A 21,893-nucleotide genomic window follows, 5' to 3' on the forward strand; every position below is an offset into this window, starting at 1 on the left:
TATATGGGGGGATGTTTCCTCCTTTAATCATACATTTAAAATGTTGTAACCCTTATAAGTTGGAGGAAAAGTGCCTATGAAAAAACCTCTCCATCCCATCTTTGCTACAACTGATTCGCTGTTAAAATAACTATTCTGATTATATTGTCTATTTTGCTACACATAATAAAGAGTGTCCAATCCAAGTCCTTGATTGATAAAAACTTTTTTTTTATACCTATAATACATTTTTTTAAATCACTAATTATTGTAAATATGTACTAAAATAAAAAAAAAAGGTAGTTATAGAAATGTTTGTAATTATATGAATTTTACTGTGTAATCCAAATAAGCATTGATGTTAATATATGTACAATAACTTCAATAAAATGTGTCTTCTAAGAATCTAACATTTTAGAAAAAAATGTTTAGATGTTCCCTAATGAATGTGGTTTCTTGGTGTATTGGTAACCACTCCACTTTGATCTTTGAATACAGTAATCTGTATTTAAATCTTGGTAGGTCCTATTGGTTTTTTGTAAGTACCATTCAGTTCATATCTCTCTGAGAGTACATTCTTATAAAAATATTTAGATGCTCCCTAATGGATGAGGTTTCATGGTGTATTGGTAAACATTTTGGACTCTGAATCCATGATCTATATTTACATCTTGGTAGGTTATATTGGTTTTGTTGTAAGTACAATACAGTTAATATCTCTGAGAAAGAAAATATCTATAAATTGCATAAATTAAGACTCTTACACACTGAGAGACAGGTTTATCTGTCATTTAATTCCAATAAAATGTATCCACTAAGAATCTTATACTCTGACCAAAAATGTACATGCTACCATATGAATGAGGTTTCATTGTGTACTGTTAACAATTCTGGACTCTGAAACCTATAATCTGTATCAAAATTTGGTAGGTCCTAATGGCTTTTTTTGTAAATACAATGTAATACTTATCTCTCTGATTATTATTCCTGTAACTTGTAGAAAATAAGATCTCACACTCTAAGAGAAATTTATATATGTGGTGTTAGAAGAGAGTTTCCATGGTGTAATGGTTAGCACTCTGGACTCTGAATCCAGCGATCCGAGTTCAAATCTCGGTGGGACCTGATGTGTTTTAGTACCTTCAGTTTAAGTTCCTGATTGACAGAAAGTCTTCTTTTTCATACATATAATAATTTTTTTAAATCACTGATTTTTGTAAATATGTACGAAAAGCTAAAAAAGGTAGTTATAGAAATGTATGTAATTATATGAATTTTACTATATAACCCAAATAAGCGTTGATGTAAATATATGTACAATAATTGCAATAAAATGTGTCTTCTAAGAATCTAACAGTTTAGAAAAAAATGTTTAGCTCTCCCTCATGAATGAGGTTTCTTGGTGTATTGGTAACCACTCTGATCTTTGAATCCAGTGATCTGTATTTAAATCATGGTAGGTCCTATTGGTTTTTTGTAAGTACCGTTCAGTTTATATTTCTCTGAGAGTACATTCTAATAAAAACTGTTTAAATGCTTCCTCATGAATGAGGTTTCCTGGTGTATTTGTAACCATTTTGGACTCTGAATCCATGATTTGTATTTACATCTTGGTAGGTCCTATTGTTTTTTTGTAAGTATTATGCAGTTCATATCTCTGAGAAAGAAAATATCTATAAATTGCATAAATTAAGAATCATACACACTGAGAGACAGGTTTATCTGTAATATAATTACAATAAAATGTAACCTCTAAGAATCTTATACTGTGAGAAAAATTTTTACATGCCACCATATGAATGAGCTTTCATGGTGTACTGTTAACAATTCTGGATTCTGAAACCAATAATCTGTATATACAAATTGGTAGGTCCTAATGGTTTTATTTGTAAATACAATGTAGTACATACAGATGTGTCCACTATTACCTTTCTGAAAACAGAGCTATGGTAGTAAATTTGGCATGACATATATCCCTTGTGCTTTTGTGCCGTCATATTGTGCCGTGACAATTCGTGACAATTGATAGTTTCACCACTGGGTGGCCAGTGCATCACGTAACATAGCTTTGCACTAACATTGCTGTTAAATAGACACTGTAATCAGTATGGCCAGCTTTAAAGTCTAATTGCTAATTGTGTAGGTGTGAAAATCTCAGTGTGAGAGGCCTTTGAAGTAGACTCCTTGGGGGTTACAGATTTTATCCTGGCTGGGGGATGTTACTATCAGTGACGTGCGGTGGGCACGTCCCTGCTTACTACAGTATACAGTATGTTGCTCAAAGCACAGAGGTGAATGAAATCTAAAGTGAAATTAAATAATAAGTTAATAAAAACCTTAGTGCTATAGAGTAAAAGAACATATTATAAGATTTTGCAATGATAAAATATTTCCAAATAAAGGGCCTCATTACGAGTTGATCAGACGAAGATGCTTTTTTCAGCCCGTGCTACAAACTAACCTCCGCCTATGGGGGTTGTTTTTTTCCCCCATACCAAGGCTTTGATTACTTGTGCAGGCCTGTTATGGTTAAAAATGTTGTGCAGTTTCTAAGTAGTTCTGGACTTAGGGGGTCATTATGACCCAATCGCAGCGTGTTGTCTTTCGCACAGCTGCAATCGGGTCCCTACTGCACATGTGCGATGGCCGCTATGCGCACGCACGGCCATCGATGGGAAACGATGCTGGAACCAAAAAAAGCGATCGCTGCAATGATCGCACGAAGATTGACAGGCGGAGGGAGTACCTGGGCATCAACTCACCGTTTGCAGCCATTTTCGGGGGGGGGGGGGGTAAGAAAACGCGGGTGTAGTGAGAGAAACGCAGGCGTGTCCAGGACGGGTGTTTGACGTCAGAGCCAGGACCAAACAGGCTGAAAACGTTGCAGCAGGTAAGTAAGTCACCGGCACCCCTGCACTGAGGACACCGCCGGCACTGCCCACACTGCCGGCACCCCTGCACTGGGGATGCTGCCAGCACTCCTGCGCTGAGGACACCCCCTGCACTGCCGACACTGCCGGCACTTTTGCACCGAGGACACTTCCGGCACTCCCACACTGCCTGCACCCCTGACTGCTGACACTTCTGGTACCCCTGCGCTGGGGATACTGCCAGCACTCCTGCACTGAAGACACCTATCGCACCAAGGACACTTCTGGCACACCCACACTGCCGACACCCTTGAACTCCTGCACTGAGGACACCTCCAGTACTCCCGCACTGCCGACACTGCCGGTACCCCTGCACTGAGGACACCGCCGGCACTTCCCGCTCTGCTGACACTCCTGCACTGGGTATACTGCTAGCATTCCTGCACTGAGGACACCTCCTGCACTGCCGACACTGCCGGCACCCCTGCACAGAGGACACTTCCGGCACTCCCACACTGCTGGCACCCCTGAACTCCTGCAATGAGGACACCGCCTTCACTGCCAGCACTCCTGCAATGAGGACACCTTTTGCACTGCACACACCCCTGCCCTGCCGGCACACCTATTGCTAGTACTCATGGACTGAGGACACCTCCCGCACTGCCGGCACTTCTACACCGAGGACACTTCCGGCAACCCCACACTGCCGGCACCCCTGAATTCCTGCAATGAGGACACCTCCCGCACTGTCGTCACTGCCGGCACACCTGCACTGGGGATACTGCCAGCACTCCTAGACTGAGGACACCTCCCGCACTGCTGGCACCCCTGCACCGAGGACACTTCTGACACTCCCACACTGCCGACACTGCCAGCACCCCTGAACTCCTGCACTGGGGACACCTCCCACACTGCCAACACTGCTGGAACCCCTGCACCAAGGACACTTCTGGCACTCCCAAACTGCCGACACCCCTGAACTCTTGCACTAAGGACACCTCCAGTACTCCCGCACTGCCGACACTGCCGACACCCCTGCACTGAGGACACCACCGGCACTGCCTGCACTGCTGACACTCCTGCACTGGGGATACTGTCAGAATTCCTGCACTAAGGACACCTCCCGCACTGTCGACACTGCCGGCACACCTGCACTGGGGATACTGCCAGCACTCCTAGACTGAGGACACCTCCCGCACTGCTGGCACCCCTGCACCGAGGACACTTCAGACACTCCCACACTGCCGACACTGCCAGCACCCTTGAACTCTTGCACTGAGGACACCTCCCACACTGCCAACACTGCTGGAACCCCTGCACCAAGGACACTTCTGGCACTCCCAAACTGCCGACACCCCTGAACTCCTGCACTAAGAACACCTCCAGTACTCCCACACTGCCGACACTGCCGACACCCCTGCACTGAGGACACCACCGGCACTGCCTGCACTGCTGACACTCCTGCACTGGGGATACTGCCAGAATTCCTGCACTAAGGACACCTCCTGCACTGCCGACACTGCCGGCACCCTTGCACTGAGGAAACCTCCGGCACTCCCACACTGCTGGCACCCCTGAACTCCTGCAATGAGGACACCGCCCTCACTGCCGGCACTCCTGCAATGAGGACACCTTTTGCACTGCCGACACCCCTGCCCTGCCGGCACACCTATTGCTAGGACTCATGGACTGAGGACACCTCCCGCACTGTAAAGCATGAAATGCCAAATATTCCATTTTTAAATTCTCTCCCTTTATTGACTTTTCACAGATCACCGGACATGAATCCTATCGAGCTAGTGTGGTCTCAAATGAAAAGTTATATTCGTTCTCAATGTAAGCCAAGGACAAAAGAGCAACTGATTGATGGCATCAATACATTTTGGAAAAACGTACTTACATTGGAGACCTGTAATAATTATGTAGACCATTTATTTTCTGTGCTGCCAGTGATTATAGAAAGAAATGGACAAGCCAGCTGCATGTAATTGGAATGGATCATATTGTCGACAAAAAGAAGGTCAACAGTCATTAGGTCGACCAATATTGGTCGACAGGCCATATGTCGACACATCAAAAAAGAAAGTACGCAAACGAATAATGCATAGAATTTGCATAAAGGGCCCTTTACCTATCGTACTCATCCTTTCTGCAAATGCTTGAAATATCAAAATTAGACTCCCTGCTTAAATTAATTAATTTGTTATATTTTATCTGTAACATGTACTTCACCCTAGTATTACATTTGTTATGCAATCTTGAAAATTGTTTTAAAAAAAAAAGTAGTCACCTCTGCAACACTGTATACTGTAATTGTGTATGGATTGTACAAAGCATCCAAGTGATTGCATTCAGTTTTGTCTAACTTACAGAATATTTATACTATTTAGTTGGAATTATTTTATCATTGCAAAGTTTTATAATATGTTCCGTTACCTTGTAGCACTATTAGGTTTTAATTAACTTATTCTTTAATGTCACTTTAGACTTCATTCACATCTGTGCTCTGAGTAACAAATAACTCCAATTTTTGCATTAATAAACTGAGGCTCTGAATTGCTAAAAGTTCACTGTTTATTTCAAATTCCAGGACAGCAGCCCTTCCCCCACCCAGAATACATGTTACTGTGCTGTATCTCTATTCCCCAAGGAATCTACTTCAAAGGCCTCTCACACTGAGATTTTCACACCTACACAATTAAGAACTGGACTCTAAAGCTGGCAATACTGTACATCAGAACGACCAGAATACAATCACACACACATAGCGATTTGGGCTGCTTTTCTAATTGATTTGCTGAGTCACTTAGAAATACAGCACAAATCGCTATGTGTGTATGGACTATAGCGATAGTGATGTGCGTCCCTGCATGCTTGAAAGATCTAGTCATCACCCATGTTTTCTCTATTGCAAACACGGGCAGTGACAGATCGCTCAGCACACATCGCTGGTGCAGCTCTGTGTGCTGAGTGATCTTGCTGAGCCCGTGTGATCACCGATATCGCTGGGCAGAAAACCATTCAGCGCATACGTACTGAGTGATTTTCCGCCTGCCCAGCGATGTCAGCGGGAGTGAATGGTTTTGCATAGCAGGACGCTTCCTGCTGAGGTGTCCTCAGTGCGGGAGTGCCAGAAGTGTCCACGGTACCATCAACCAAGTGCAAGGAGGACATCTCCCGCACTACTGACACTCCTGCACTGGGGATACTGCCAGCCCCCCTGCACTGATTACACCACCTACACCTCTGCACCGAGGACACTACTGGCACTCCCACATGTATTGGAGATATATTAATACTTCACAATTATCTGCCGCTGCTGATATTCCCGTGTGCCTGATGGATAAATTGCCCTGCACATATGGATGTCCATGTTGCTGCCCACGGTGCTGTTGGTGGCTAGAGGTGGGAGGAGAAGCCACCGGCATCCTTGATTCTGCTGACCGGAAGTCTGACCCGGTCACATGCTCATTGCCAGGGGTTACATGCTCATTGCCAGGGGTTACATATGCTTTTTGCCATAGGGGTTATATGCTTAGAGCCAGGGGGTTACATGCTCATTCTGGGTAGCGCTGGGTAATGGTCTAGTAATACCCCTGGCATCTGTCTCCTATAAGGGCCGTCTTCCATGCTGTCTGCATGGAATCTGCAGCTTCCAGTAGTAGGTAGAGCCTAAGCATCTATTGTGCCGGTGCCCCCCCAGGACTCAGCCATTCCGGCTGCAGGCTTATGGCTGATCAGGCCCTGGGTCTCATGTTTCTTCACCCACTTGTATGGCAGGCAGAGCACCCAGTGACTTATTATGGCGCACAGCCCAAGCACAGGACTGATTTGTGGCAGACAGGCACAGCACCCACTTGTATGGCAGACAGAGCACCCAGTGATTTATTATGGCAACACAGCCTCAGCACTGGACCGATTTGTGGCAGACAGACGCAGCACCCACTTGTATGGCAGACACTGTCGATCTTCAGACCGGATCCCAGTGAAATATATGTGGTATTGAAATACCAAAAATTCTCTCTACTCGCACCTTAACCACCAAACAATTGCAAAAAATGACAAGTATCAATAGTGCCTTTTAGTTAGTATCATAATTTCTATATTGAATCTCTGTGTGGAGTTTGTATGAACTCTTCATCAGCACATTATCAATCACAAGGAAAAAGATTTTTTTAAACATATAGGCAACATTGAGCCAGGTACATGTTGGAAGTTAGTATGAGAGATGTATTGGAAAAATATTAATACTTCACAATTAGCTGCTGCAGCTGATATTCCCGTGTGCATGATGGATAAATTGCCCTGCACATACGGCTCATGGGGGTCATTCTGACCCGATCGCTGCTGCTGACCAGCCGCTGCGGGCCGTGTAGTAATGAGTAGCTCCCGGCCAGCACGCTAAAGCTGCGCTGGCCGGGAGCTACTCCTGAAGTACAAAAGCATCGCCGCTGTGCAATACTTTTGCACTTCTGCAGGGGGGGGGGCGTAACTGACCTGCAGGGCGGACTGGCCCTGTGCTGGGCATCCCCCACATGTCTCTTTTCCTGATCGTAGCCCTGCAAAATTTTGCAGGGCTACGATCAACTCGGAATGACCCCCCCATAGCTGCAATTTTGTTAGCAGATGGGCAAAACCATGGGGGTCATGCAGGCCTGATTGCACGCTAGGTTGTTTTGCTGAGCTGCGATCAGGACATAACTGCGCATGTGTGTGCCCCGCAATACGCAGGCACGTCGCACAGGTACAAAGTGGATCGTTGCTGAGCAATGGATTTAATGAAGAATCCATTCGCACAGACAATCGCAAGGAGATTGACTGGAAGAAAACATTTGTGGATGTCAACTGACCGTTTTCTGGGAGTGTTTGGAAAAACGCAGGTGTGTCTATGCGTTTGCAGGGTGGGTGTCTGATGTAAATTCGGGGCAAACACTTTAGCCTGTTCGTGTCCGGAATTGACGTCAGACACCTGCCCTGCAAATGCTTGGACACGCCTGCGTTTTTCCAAACACTCCCAGAAAGCGTTCAGTTGCCACCCACAAATGCCCTCTTCCTGTCAATCTCCTTGCGATCTGCTGTGCGAATCGATTCTTCGTTAAATCCATTGCTCAGCAATGATCCGCTTTGTACCCGTACGACGCACATGCGCATTGAGGTGCATACGCATGTGCAGTTTCGACCTGATCGCAATGCTGCAAAACAACCTAGCGTGCGATCATTTCGGAATGACCCCCATGGTTTTGCCCATTTGCAAATAAAATGCTGCTAGAATCAGGTCTGAACTACTCCCTCTAGAATCTCTTTATAAGACTTTCTGCTTGCTCAGTTTCTGAAAATGCCACCTGCTGTCTGAAAAGTGGTACTGCACTATATTTCAGAGGAGATACACATGGCTTGCCGTGTATATCTTAAGAGGAAAGCTTATCTCGTGCCATGAACGGCAGGCCATGATACTTTTTTCAGAAAGGTAATAGTGGACACATCTGTATCTCTCTGAATGAATATTTCTGTATCTTGTAGAAATTAAGATCTTACACTCTGAGAGAAAGTTTTATATGTGTTATTAGAAGGGAGATTCCATGGTGTTATGGTTAGCACTCTGTACTCTGAATCCAGTAAATTGAGTTCAAATCTCGGTGGGAACAGGTGCATTTTAGTACCTTCAGTTTAAGTCCTTGATTGATAAAAACTTTTTTTATATACATATAATACATTTTTTAAATCACTGATTATTGTAAATATGTACTAAAATCTAAAAAAAAGGTAGTTATAGAAATGTTTGTCATTATATGAATTTTACTGTGTAATCCAAATAAGCATTGATGTTAATATATGTACAAGAACTTCAATAAAATGTGTCTTCTAAGAATCTAACATTTTAGAAAAAAATGTTTAGATGTTCCCTAATGAATGTGGTTTCTTGGTGTATTGGTAACCACTCCACTCTGATCTTTGAATACAGTGATCTGTATTTAAATCTTGGTAGGTCCTATTGGTTTTTTGTAAGTACCATTCAGTTCATATCTCTCTGAGAGTACATTCTTATAAAAATATTTAGATGCTCCCTAATGGATGAGGTTTCATGGTGTATTGATAAACATTTTGGACTCTGAATCCATGATCTATATTTACATCTTGGTAGGTTCTATTGGTTTTGTTGTAAGTACAATACAGTTAATATCTCTGAGAAAGAAAATATCTATAAATTGCATAAATTAAGAATCTTACACACTGAGAGACAGGTTTATCTGTCATTTAATTCCAATAAAATGTATCTACTAAGAATCTTATACTCTGACAAAAAAAATGTACATGCTACCAGATGAATGAGGTTTCATTGTGTACTGTTAACAATTCTGGACTCTGAAACCTATAATCTGTATCAAAATTTGGTAGGTCCTAATGGCTTTTTTTGTAAATACAATGTAATACTTATCTCTCTGATTATTATTCCTGTAACTTGTAGAAAATAAGATCTCACACTCTAAGAGTAAGTTGTATATGAGGTGTTAGAAGAGAGGTTCCATGGTGTAATGGTTAGCACTCTGGACTCTGAATCCAGCAATCAGAGTTCAAATCTCAGTGGGACCTGATGTGTTTTAGTACCTTCATTTAAAGTTCCTGATTGACAGAAAGTCTTCTTAGTCATACATATAATAATTTTTTTAAATCACTGATTTTTGTAAATATGTACGAAAAGCTAAAAAAGGTAGTTATAGAAATGTATGTAATTATATGAATTTTACTATATAACCCAAATAAGCGTTGATGTAAATATATGTACAATTACTGCAATAAAATGTGTCTTCTAAGAATCTAACATTTTAGAAAAAAATGTTTAGCTCTCCCTCGTGAATGAGGTTTCTTGGTGTATTGGTAACCACTATGATCTTTGAATCCAGTGATCTGTATTTAAATCTTGGTAGGTCCTATTGGTTTTTTGTAAGTACCGTTCAGTTTATATTTCTCTGAGAGTACATTCTAATAAAAACTGTTTAAATGCTTCCTCATGAATGAGGTTTCCTGGTGTATTTGTAACCATTTTAGACTCTGAATCCATGATTTGTATTAACATCTTGGTAGGTCCTATTGTTTTTTTGTAAGTATTATGCAGTTCATATCTCTGAGAAAGAAAATATCTATAAATTGCATAAATTAAGAATCATACATACTGAGAGACAGGTTTATCTGTAATATAATTCCAATAAAATGTAACCTCTAAGAATCTTACACTGTGAGAAAATTTTTTACATGCCACCATATGAATGAGCATTCATGGTGTACTGTTAACAATTCTGGACTCTGAAACCAATAATCTGTATATACAAATTGGTAGGTCCTAATGGTTTTATTTGTAAATACAATGTAGTACATATCTCTCTGAATGAATATTTCTGTATCTTGTAGAAATTAAGATCTTACACTCTGAGAGAAAGTTTTATATGTGTTATTAGAAGGGAGATTCCATGGTGTTATGGTTAGCACTCTGTACTCTGAATCCAGTAAATTGAGTTCAAATCTCGGTGGCACCAGGTGCATTTTAGTACCTTCAGTTTAAGTCCTTGATTGACAAAAACTTTTCTTTTTTATACATATAATACATTTTATAAATCACTGATTATTGTAAATATGTACTAAAATCTAAAAAAAGGTAGTTATAGAAATGTTTGTAATTATATGAATTTTACTGTGTAATCCAAATAAGCATTGATGTTAATATATGTACAATAACTTCAATAAAATGTGTCTTCTAAGAATCTAACATTTTAGAATTTTTTTTTAGATGTTCCCTAATGAATGTGGTTTCTTGGTGTATTAGTAACCACTCCACTCTGATCTTTGAATACAGTGATCTGTATTTAAATCTTGGTAGGTCCTATTGGTTTTTTGTAAGTACCATTCAGTTCATATCTCTCTGAGAGTACATTCTTATAAAAATATTTAGATGCTCCCTAATGGATGAGGTTTCATGGTGTATTGGTAAACATTTTGGACTCTGAATCCATGATCTATATTTACATCTTGGTAGGTTCTATTGGTTTTGTTGTAAGTATAATACAGTTAATATCTCTGAGAAAGAAAATATCTATAAATTGCATAAATTAAGAATCTTACACACTGAGAGACAGGTTTATCTGTCATTTAATTCCAATAAAATGTATCCACTAAGAATCTTATACTCTGACTAAAAATGTACATGCTACCATATGAATGAGGTTTCATTGTGTACTGTTAACAATTCTGGACTCTGAAACCTATAATCTGTATAAAAATTTGGTAGGTCCTAATGGCTTTTTTTGTAAAGACAATGTAATACTTATCTCTCTGATTATTATACCTGTAACTTGTAGAAAATAAGATCTCACACTCTAAGAGAAAGTTGTATATTTGGTGTTAGAAGAGAGGTTCCATGGTGTAATGGTTAGCACTCTGGACTCTGAATCCAGCGATCCGAGTTCAAATCTCGGTGGGACCTGATGTGTTTTAGTACCTTCAGTTTAAGTTCCTGATTGACAGAAAGTCTTCTTTTTCATACATATAATAATTTTTTTAAATCACTGATTTTTGTAAATATGTACGAAAAGCTAAAAAAGGTAGTTATAGAAATGTATGTAATTATATGAATTTTACTATATAACCCAAATAAGCGTTGATGTAAATATATGTACAATAATTGCAATAAAATGTGTCTTCTAAGAATCTAACATTTTAGAAAAAAATGTTTAGCTCTCCCTCGTGAATTAGGTTTCTTGGTGTATTGGTAACCACTCTGATCTTTGAATCCAGTGATCTGTATTTAAATCTTGGTAGGTCCTATTGGTTTTTTGTAAGTACCGTTCAGTTTATATTTCTCTGAGAGTACATTCTAATAAAAACTGTTTAAATGCTTCCTCATGAATGAGGTTTCCTGGTGTATTTTTAACCATTTTGGACTCTGAATCCATGATTTGTATTTACATCTTGGTAGGTCCTATTGTTTTTTTGTAAGTATTATGCAGTTCATATCTCTGAGAAAGAAAATATCTATAAATTGCATAAATTAAGAATCATACACACTGAGAGACAGGTTTATCTGTAATATAATTCCAATAAAATGTAACCTCTAAGAATCTTACACTGTGAGAAATTTTTTTACATGCCACCATATGAATGAGCTTTCATGGTGTACTGTTAACAATTCTGGACTCTGAAACCAATAATCTGTATATACAAATTGGTAGGTCCTAATGGTTTTATTTGTAAATACAATGTAGTACATATCTCTCTGAATGAATATTTCTGTATCTTGTAGAAATTAAGATCTTACACTCTGAGAGAAAAGTTTTATATGTGTTATTAGAAGGGAGATTCCATGGTGTTATGGTTTGCACTCTGTACTCTGAATCCAGTAAATTGAGTTCAAATCTCGGTGGGAACAGGTGCATTTTAGTGCCTTCAGTTTAAGTCCTTGATTGATAAAACATTTTCTTTTTTATACATATAATACATTTTTTAAATCACTGATTATTGTAAATATGTACTAAAATCTAAAAAAAAGGTAGTTATAGAAATGTTTGTAATTATATGAATTTTACTGTGTAATCCAAATAAGCATTGATGTTAATATATGTACAATAACTTCAATAAAATGTGTCTTCTAAGAATCTAACATTTTAGAATTTTTTTTTTAGATGTTCCCTAATGAATGTGGTTTCTTGGTGTATTGGTAACCACTCCACTCTGATCTTTGAATACAGTGATCTGTATTTAGATCTTGGTAGGTCCTATTGGTTTTTTGTAAGTACCATTCAGTTCATATCTCTCTGAGAGTACATTCTTATAAAAATATTTAGATGCTCCCTAATGGATGAGGTTTCATGGTGTATTGTTAAACATTTTGGACTCTGAATCCATGATCTATATTTACATCTTGGTAGGTTATATTGGTTTTGTTGTAAGTACAATACAGTTAATATCTCTGAGAAAGAAAATATCTATAAATTGCATAAATTAAGACTCTTACACACTGAGAGACAGGTTTATCTGTCATTTAATTCCAATAAAATGTATCCACTAAGAATCTTGTACTCTGACCAAAAATGTACATGCTACCATATGAATAAGGTTCCATTGTGTACTGTTAACAATTCTGGACTCTGAAACCTATAATCTGTATAAAAATTTGGTAGGTCCTAATGGCTTTTTTTGTAAATACAATGTAATACTTATCTCTATGATTATTATTCCTGTAACTTGTAGAAAATAAGATCTCACACTCTAAGAGAAAGTTGTATATGTGGTGTTAGAAGAGAGGTTCCATGGTGTAATGGTTAGCACTCTGGACTCTGAATCCAGCGATCCGAGTTCAAAACTCGGTGAGACCTGATATATTTTAGTACCTTCAGTTTAAGTTCCTGATTGACAGAAAGTCTTCTTTTTCATACATATAATAATTTTTTTAAATCACTGATTTCTGTAAATATGTACGAAAAGCTAAAAAAGGTAGTTATAGAAATGTATGTAATTATATGAATTTTACTATATAACCCAAATAAGTGTTGATGTAAATATATGTACAATAATTGCAATAAAATGTGTCTTCTAAGAATCTAACATTTTAGAAAAAATGTTTAGCTCTCCCTCGTGAATGAGGTTTCTTGGTGTATTGGTAACCACTCTGATCTTTGAATCCAGTGATCTGTATTTAAATCTTGGTAGGTCCTATTGGTTTTTTGTAAGTACCGTTCAGTTTATATTTCTCTGAGAATACATTCTAATAAAAACTGTTTAAATGCTTACTCATGAATGAGGTTTCCTGGTGTATTTGTAACCATTTTGGACTCTGAATCCATGATTTGTATTTACATCTTGGTAGGTCCTATTGTTTTTTTGTAAGTATTGTGCAGTTCATATCTCTGAGAAAGAAAATATATATAAATTGCATAAATTAAGAATCATACACACTGAGAGACAGGTTTATCTGTAATATAATTCCAATAAAATGTAACCTCTAAGAATCTTACACTGTGAGAATTTTATTTACATGCCACCATATGAATGAGCTTTCATGGTGTACTGTTAACAATTCTGGACTCTAAAACCAATAATCTGTATATACAAATTGGTAGGTCCTAATGGTTTTATTTGTAAATACAATGTAGTACATATCTCTCTGAATGAATATTTCTGTAGCTTGTAGAAATTAAGATCTTACACTCTGAGAGAAAGTTTTATATATGTTATTAGAAGGGAGATTCCATGGTGTTATGGTTAGCACTATGTACTCTAAATCCAGTAAATTGAGTTCAAATCTCGGTTGCACCAGGTGCATTTTAGTACCTTCAGTTTAAGTCCTTGATTGACAAAAACTTTTCTTTTTTATACATATAATACATTTTTTAAATCACTGATTATTGTAAATATGTACTAAAATCTAAAAAAAGGTAGTTATAGAAATGTTTTTAATTATATGAATTTGACTGTGTAATCCAAATAAGCATTGATGTTAATATATGTACAATAACTTCAATAAAATGTGTCTTCTAAGAATCTAACATTTCAGAAAAAATTGTTTAGCTCTCCCTCGTGAATGAGGTTTTTTGGTGTATTGGTAACCACTCTGATCTTTGAATCCAGTGATCTGTATTTAAATCTTGGTAGGTCCTATTGGTTTTTTGTAAGTACCATTCAGTTTATATTTCTCTGAGAGTATATTCTAATAAAAACTGTTTAAATGCTTCCTCATGAATGAGGTTTCCTGGTGTATTTGTAACCATTTTGGACTCTGAATCCATGATTTGTATTTACATCTTGGTAGGTCCTATTGTTTTTTTGTAAGTATTATGCAGTTCATATCTCTGAGAAAGAAAATATCTATAAATTGTATAAATTAAGAATCATACACACTGAGAGACAGATTTATCTGTAATATAATTCCAATAAAATGTAACCTCTAAGAATCTTACACTGTGAGAAATTTTTTACATGCCACCATATGAATGAGCTTTCATGGTGTACTGTTAACAATTCTGGACTCTGAAACCAATAATCTGTATATACAAATTGGTAGGTCCTAATGGTTTTATTTGTAAATACAATGTAGTACATATCTCTCTGAATGAATATTTCTGTATCTTGTAGAAATTAAGATCTTACACTCTGAGAGAAAGTTTTATATGTGTTATTAGAAGGGAGATTCCATGGTGTTATGGTTAGCACTCTGTACTCTGAATCCAGTAAATTGAGTTCAAATCTCGGTGGCACCAGGTGCATTTTAGTACCTTCAGTTTAAGTCCTTGACAAAAACTTTTCTTTTTTATACATATAATACATTTTTTAAATAACTTATTATTGTAAATATGTACTAAAATCTAAAAAAAGGTAGTTATAGAAATGTTTGTAATTATATGAATTTTACTGTGTAATCCAAATAAGCATTGATGTTAATATATGTACAATAACTTCAATAAAATGTGTCTTCTAAGAATCTAACATTTTAGAAAAAAATGTTTAGATGTTCCCTAATGAATATGGTTTCTTGGTGTATTGGTAACCACTCCACTCTGATCTTTGAATACAGTGATCTGTATTTAAATCTTGGTAGGTCCTATTGGTTTTTTGTAAGTACCATTCAGTTCATATCTCTCTGAGAGTACATTCTTATAAAAATATTTAGATGCTCCCTAATGGATGAGGCTTCATGGTGTATTGGTAAACATTTTGGACTCTGAATCCATGATCTATATTTACATCTTGGTAGGTTATATTGGTTTTGTTGTAAGTACAATACAGTTAATATCTCTGAGAAAGAAAATATCTATACATTGCATAAATTAAGAATCTTACACACTGAGAGACAGGTTTATCTGTCATTTAATTCCAATAAAATTTATCCACTAAGAATCTTATACTCTGACAAAAAATGTACATGCTACCATATGAATGAGGTTTCATTGTGTACTGTTAACAATTCTGGACTCTGAAACCTATAATCTGTATAAAAATTTGGTAGGTCCTAATGGCTTTTTTTGTAAATACAATGTTAAACTTATCTCTCTGATTATTATTCCTGTAACTTGTAGAAAATAAGATCTCACACTCTAAGAGTAAGTTGTATATGAGGTGTTAGAAGAGAGGTTCCATGGTGTAATGGTTAGCACTCTGGACTCTGAATCCAGCGATCTGAGTTCAAATCTCAGTTCAACCTGGTGTGTTTTAGTACCTTCAGTTTAAGTTCCTGATTGACAGAAAGTCTTCTTTTTCATACATATAATAATTTTTTTAAATCACTGATTTTTGTAAATATGTACGAAAAGCTAAAAAAGGTAGTTATAGAAATGTATGTAATTATATGAATTTTACTAAATAACCCAAATAAGCGTTGATGTAAATATATGTACAATTATTGCAATAAAATGTGTCTTCTAAGAATCTAACATTTTAGAAAAAAATGTTTAGCTCTCCCTCGTGAATGAGGTTTCTTGGTGTATTGGTAACCACTCTGATCTTTGAATCCAATGATCTGTATTTAAATCTTGGTAGGTCCTATTGGTTTTTTTGTAAGTACCGTTCAGTTTATATTTCTCTGAGAGTACATTCTAATAAAAACTGTTTAAATGCTTCCTCATGAATGAGGTTTCCTGGTGTATTTGTAACCATTTTGGACTCTGAATCCATGATTTGTATTTACATCTTGGTAGGTCCTATGGTTTTTTTGTAAGTATTATGCAGTTCATATCTCTGAGAAAGAAAATATCTATAAATTGCACAAATTAAGAATCATACACACTGAGAGACAGGTTTATCGGTAATATAATTCCAATAAAATGTAACCTCTAAGAATCTTACACTGTGAGAACGTTTTTAACATGCCACCATATGAATGAGCTTTCATGGTGTACTGTTAACAATTCTGGACTCTGAAACCAATAATCTGTATATACAAATTAATAGGTCCTAATGGTTTTATTTGTAAATACAATGTAGTACATATCTCTCTGAATGAATATTTCTGTATCTTGTAGAAATTAAGATCTTACACTCTGAGGGAAAGTTTTATATGTGTTATTAGAAGGGAGATTCCATGGTGTTATGGTTAGCACTCTGTACTCTGAATCCAGTAAATTGAGTTCAAATCTCGGTGGCACCAGGTGCATTTTAGTACCTTCAGTTTAAGTCCTTGATTGACAAAAACTTTTCTTTTTTATACATATAATACATTTTTTAAATCACTGATTATTGTAAATATGTACTAAAATCTAAAAAAAGGTAGTTATAGAAATGTTTTTAATTATATGAATTTTACTGTGTAATCCAAATAAGCATTGATGTTAATATATGTACAATAGCTTCAATAAAATGTGTCTTCTAAGAATCAATCATTTCAGAAAAAATTGTTTAGCTCTCCCTCGTGAATGAGGTTTTTTGGTGTATTGGTAACCACTCTGATCTTTGAATACAGTGATCTGTATTTAAATCTTGGTAGGTCCTATTGGTTTTTTGTAAGTACCATTCAGTTTATATTTCTCTGAGAGTATATTCTAATAAAAACTGTTTAAATGCTTCCTCATGAATGAGGTTTCCTGGTGTATTTGTAACCATTTTGGACTCTGAATCCATGATTTGTATTTACATCTTGGTAGGTCCTATTGTTTTTTTGTAAGTATTATGCAGTTCTTATCTCTGAGAAAGAAAATATCTATAAATTGCATAAATTAAGAATCATACACACTGAGAGACAGGTTTATCTGTAATATAATTCCAATAAAATGTAACCTCTAAGAATCTTACACTGTGAGAAATTTTTTACATGCCACCATATGAATGAGCTTTCATGGTGTACTGTTAACAATTCTGGACTCTGAAACCAATAATCTGTAATATTCTGAATCCAGTTAATTGAGTTCAAATCTCGGTGGGAACAGGTGCATTTTAGTAACTTCAGTTTAAGTCCTTGATTGATAAAAACTTTTTTTTTTATACATATAATACATTTTTTAAATCACTGATTATTGTAAATATGTACTAAAATCTAAAAAAAAGGTAGTTATAGAAATGTTTGTAATTATATGAATTTTACTGTGTAATCCAAATAAGCATTGATGTTAATATATGTACAATAACTTCAATAAAATGTGTCTTCTAAGAATCTAACATTTTAGAAAAAAATGTTTAGATGTTCCCTAATGAATGTGGTTTCTTGGTGTATTGGTAACCACTCCACTCTGATCTTTGAATACAGTGATCTGTATTTAAATCTTGGTAGGTCCTATTGGTTTTTTGTAAGTACCATTCAGTTCATATCTCTCTGAGAGTACATTCTTATAAAAATATTTAGATGCTCCCTAATGGATGAGGTTTCATGGTGTATTGATAAACATTTTGGACTCTGAATCCATGATCTATATTTACATCTTGGTAGGTTCTATTGGTTTTGTTGTAAGTACAATACAGTTAATATCTCTGAGAAAGAAAATATCTATAAATTGCATAAATTAAGAATCTTACACACTGAGAGACAGGTTTATCTGTCATTTAATTCCAATAAAATGTATCCACTAAGAATCTTATACTCTGACAAAAAAAAATGTACATTCTACCATATGAATGAGGTTTCATTGTGTACTGTTAACAATTCTGGACTCTGAAACCTATAATCTGTATAAAAATTTGGTAGGTCCTAATGGCTTTTTTTGTAAATACAATGTAATACTTATCTCTATGATTATTATTCCTGTAACTTGTAGAAAATAAGATCTCACACTCTAAGAGAAAAATGTATATGTGGTGTTAGAAGAGAGGTTCCATGGTGTAATGGTTAGCACTCTGGACTCTGAATCCAGCGATCCGAGTTCAAATCTCAGTGGGACCTGATGTGTTTTAGTACCTTCAGTTTAAGTTCTTGATTGACAGAAAGTCTTCTTTTTCATACATATAATCATTTTTTTAAATCACTGATTTTTGTAAATATGTACGAAAAGCTAAAAAAGGTAGTTATAGAAATGTATGTAATTATATGAATTTTACTATATAACCCAAATAAGCGTTGATGTAAATATATGTACAATTACTGCAATAAAATGTGTCTTCTAAGAATCTAACATTTTAGAAAAAAATGTTTAGCTCTCCCTCGTGAATGAGGTTTCTTGGTGTATTGGTAACCACTCTGATCTTTGAATCCAGTGATCTGTATTTAAATCTTGGTAGGTCCTATTGGTTTTTTGTAAGTACCGTTCAGTTTATATTTCTCTGAGAGTACATTCTAATAAAAACTGTTTAAATGCTTCCTCATGAATGAGGTTTCCTGGTGTATTTTTAACCATTTTGGACTCTGAATCCATGATTTGTATTTACATCTTGGTAGGTCCTATTGTTTTTTTGTAAGTATTATGCAGTTCATATCTCTGAGAAAGAAAATATCTATAAATTGCATAAATTAAGAATCATACACACTGAGAGACAGGTTTATCTGTAATATAATTCCAATAAAATGTAACCTCTAAGAATCTTACACTGTGAGAAAATTTTTTACATGCCACCATATGAATGAGCTTTCATGGTGTACTGTTAACAATTCTGGACTCTGAAACCAATAATCTGTATATACAAATTGGTAGGTCCTAATGGTTTTATTTGTAAATACAATGTAGTACATATCTCTCTGAATGAATATTTCTGTATCTTGTAGAAATTAAGATCTTACACTCTGAGAGAAAGTTTTATATGTGTTATTAGAAGGGAGATTCCATGGTGTTATGGTTAGCACTCTGTACTCTGAATCCAGTAAATTGAGTTCAAATCTCGGTGGGAACAGGTGCATTTTAGTACCTTCAGTTTAAGTCCTTGATTGATAAAAATTTTTCTTTTTTATACATATAATACATTTTTTAAATCACTGATTATTGTAAATATGTACTAAAATCTAAAAAAAAGGTAGTTATAGAAATGTTTGTAATTATATGAATTTTACTGTGTAATCCAAATAAGCATTGATGTTAATATATGTACAATAACTTCAATAAAATGTGTCTTCTAAGAATCTAACATTTTAGATTTTTTTTTTAGATGTTCCCTAATTAATGTGGTTTCTTGGTGTATTGGTAACCACTCCACTCTGATCTTTGAATACAGTGATCTGTATTTAGATCTTGGTAGGTCCTATGGGTTTTTTGTAAGTACTATTCAGTTCATATCTCTCTGAGAGTACATTCTTATAAAAATATTTAGATGCTCCTTAATGGATGAGGTTTCATGGTGTATTGGTAAACATTTTGGACTCTGAATCCATGATCTATATTTACATCTTGGTAGGTTATATTGGTTTTGTTGTAAGTACAATACAGTTAATATCTCTTAGAAAGAAAATATCTATAAATTGCATAAATTAAGACTCTTACACACTGAGAGACAGGTTTATCTGTCATTTAATTCCAATAAAATGTATCCACTAAGAATCTAATACTCTGACCAAAAATGTACATGCTACCATATGAATGAGGTTTCATTGTGTACTGTTAACAATTCTGGACTCTGAAAACTATAATCTGTATCAAAATTTGGTAGGTCCTAATGGCTTTTTTTTGTAAATACAATGTAATACTTATCTCTCTGATTATTATTCCTGTAACTTGTAGAAAATAAGATCTCACACTCTAAGAGAAAGATGTATATGTGGTGTTAGAAGAGAGGTTCCATGGTGTAATGGTTAGCACTCTGGATTCTGAATCCAGCGATCCGAGTTCAAATCTTGGTGGGACCTGATGTGTTTTAGTACCTTCAGTTTAAGTTCTTAATTGACAGAAAGTCTTTTTTTTCATACATATAAATTTTTTAAATCACTGATTTCTGTAAATATGTACGAAAAGCTAAAAAAGGTAGTTATAGAAATGTATGTAATTATATGAATTTTACTATATAACCCAAATAAGCGTTGATGTAAATATATGTACAATTATTGCAATAAAATGTGTCTTCTAAGAATCTAACATTTTAGAAAAAAATGTTTAGCTCTCCCTCGTGAATGAGGTTTCTTGGTGTATTGGTAACCACTCTGATCTTTGAATCCAATGATCTGTATTTAAATCTTGGTAGGTCCTATTGGTTTTTTTGTAAGTACCGTTCAGTTTATATTTCTCTGAGAGTACATTCTAATAAAAACTGTTTAAATGCTTCCTCATGAATGAGGTTTCCTGGTGTATTTGTAACCATTTTGGACTCTGAATCCATGATTTGTATTTACATCTTGGTAGGTCCTATTGTTTTTTTGTAAGTATTATGCAGTTCATATCTCTGAGAAAGAAAATATCTATAAATTGCACAAATTAAGAATCATACACACTGAGAGACAGGTTTATCGGTAATATAATTCCAATAAAATGTAACCTCTAAGAATCTTACACTGTGAGAACGTTTTTTACATGCCACCATATGAATGAGCTTTCATGGTGTACTGTTAACAATTCTGGACTCTGAAACTAATAATCTGTATATACAAATTGGTAGGTCCTAATAGATTTATTTGTAAATACAATGTAGTACATATCTCTCTGAATGAATATTTCTGTATCTTGTGGAAATTAAGATTTTACACATCTGAGAGAAAGTTTTATATGTGTTATTAGAAGGGAGATTCCATGGTGTTATGGTTAGCACTCTGTACTCTGAATCCAGTAAATTGAGTTCAAATCTCGGTGGCACCAGGTGCATTTTAGTACCTTCAGTTTAAGTCCTTGATTGACAAAAACTTTTCTTTTTTATACATATAATACATTTTTTAAATCACTGATTATTGTAAATATGTACTAAAATCTAAAAAAAAGGTAGTTATAGAAATGTTTTTAATTATATGAATTTTACTGTGTAATCCAAATAAGCATTGATGTTAATATATGTACAATAGCTTCAATAAAATGTGTCTTCTAAGAATCTAACATTTCAGAAAAAATTGTTTAGCTCTCCCTCGTGAATGAGGTTTTTTGGTGTATTGGTAACCACTCTGATCTTTGAATCCAGTGATCTGTATTTAAATCTTGGTAGGTCCTATTGGTTTTTTGTAAGTACCATTCA

At 35.8% G+C, this 21,893-nt stretch overlaps 6 non-coding genes across 6 annotated transcripts; all 6 read left to right on the forward strand.

Annotated features, from left to right (window-relative positions):
* Nucleotides 1-1,032: 1,032 nt before the first annotated feature.
* Nucleotides 1,033-1,104, forward strand: TRNAQ-CUG (transfer RNA glutamine (anticodon CUG)). The gene has a single exon. It is a non-coding gene; the product is annotated as a tRNA-Gln (tRNA).
* Nucleotides 1,105-9,368: 8,264 nt separating this feature from the next.
* Nucleotides 9,369-9,440, forward strand: TRNAQ-CUG (transfer RNA glutamine (anticodon CUG)). Its single transcript has one exon. It is a non-coding gene; the product is annotated as a tRNA-Gln (tRNA).
* A 1,813-nt stretch (nucleotides 9,441-11,253) lies between these two features.
* TRNAQ-CUG (transfer RNA glutamine (anticodon CUG)) lies at nucleotides 11,254-11,325 on the forward strand. Its single transcript has one exon. It is a non-coding gene; the product is annotated as a tRNA-Gln (tRNA).
* A 1,816-nt stretch (nucleotides 11,326-13,141) lies between these two features.
* On the forward strand, nucleotides 13,142-13,213 carry TRNAQ-CUG (transfer RNA glutamine (anticodon CUG)). The gene has a single exon. It is a non-coding gene; the product is annotated as a tRNA-Gln (tRNA).
* A 5,414-nt stretch (nucleotides 13,214-18,627) lies between these two features.
* Nucleotides 18,628-18,699, forward strand: TRNAQ-CUG (transfer RNA glutamine (anticodon CUG)). Its single transcript has one exon. It is a non-coding gene; the product is annotated as a tRNA-Gln (tRNA).
* A 1,815-nt stretch (nucleotides 18,700-20,514) lies between these two features.
* TRNAQ-CUG (transfer RNA glutamine (anticodon CUG)) lies at nucleotides 20,515-20,586 on the forward strand. Its single transcript has one exon. It is a non-coding gene; the product is annotated as a tRNA-Gln (tRNA).
* The last annotated feature ends 1,307 nt before the right edge of the window (nucleotides 20,587-21,893 follow it).

This window comes from Pseudophryne corroboree, chromosome 11 (genome assembly GCF_028390025.1).
Source record: "Pseudophryne corroboree isolate aPseCor3 chromosome 11, aPseCor3.hap2, whole genome shotgun sequence".
Lineage (NCBI taxonomy): Eukaryota > Metazoa > Chordata > Amphibia > Anura > Myobatrachidae > Pseudophryne > Pseudophryne corroboree.